We start from the raw sequence: 634 nt of genomic DNA, 5'->3' as shown, positions 1-634 counted from the left end.
CTCCGTTACCTCTCCCTCCTCTAATCATGCCGGATCCGTCACCCCACTTTGTTCCAGGACCTGCAATTTACAAATTAAGCACTGGTTGCAGCTGTGGGCAATCAGTGCAATGGATGATGGAAAATGTAGTCCAGCGTGACATGCAACAGTCTGTGTAATGTAGGGGTGTAACGATTCACTCGTTTTATCGATGGATCGATTACAAACCCTGACGATGCAATGCATCGATCTTGAAACATGGATTTTTGAATCGTGAATCGTCGATTTCGGACAGTAATCGATTTAAAACGCTAAGAATCAAATGAATCGCGATTTCTATAGCGATTCAATGCTTTCAAAATATATCCACATTAAATTACTACAAGCAGGAATTAATGGAGACCTTGAACAGTGTTCGTGCCTTGCATCTCTCCTTCACGCGCTCCACTATTTCCCGCCCGCAGTCAATAGGATTGCGCTCGCACTCCGTTCGTCTCACTGACACATTTTTTGAGCAGCTGATGTGTGATCTCTCCTTATGTACTCGTGGCCAGTAATGCTAAAGTGAAGGAGTTTTACTTTTCTGTAGTTTTTCAATGGCTCTCGGTCATACCGACGACATTACCTGAGCAGTCGAAGGCTGCACATTTATTGC

General features: G+C 44.2%; 1 protein-coding gene across 1 annotated transcript in view; it reads left to right on the top strand.

The window, feature by feature from the left end:
- psmd1 (proteasome 26S subunit, non-ATPase 1) overlaps positions 1-634 on the top strand; it is a 52,121-nt gene that overhangs the window by 45,847 nt on the left and 5,640 nt on the right. The gene's annotated exons all lie outside the window — the stretch shown is intronic.

The sequence above is a fragment of the Sinocyclocheilus rhinocerous genome, unplaced genomic scaffold (assembly GCF_001515625.1).
Source record: "Sinocyclocheilus rhinocerous isolate Xijiao unplaced genomic scaffold, SAMN03320098_v1.1 scaffold5898, whole genome shotgun sequence".
Lineage (NCBI taxonomy): Eukaryota > Metazoa > Chordata > Actinopteri > Cypriniformes > Cyprinidae > Sinocyclocheilus > Sinocyclocheilus rhinocerous.
Note: the sequence above shows the minus strand (reverse complement) of the source record. Positions and strands in the feature narration are given on the sequence as shown.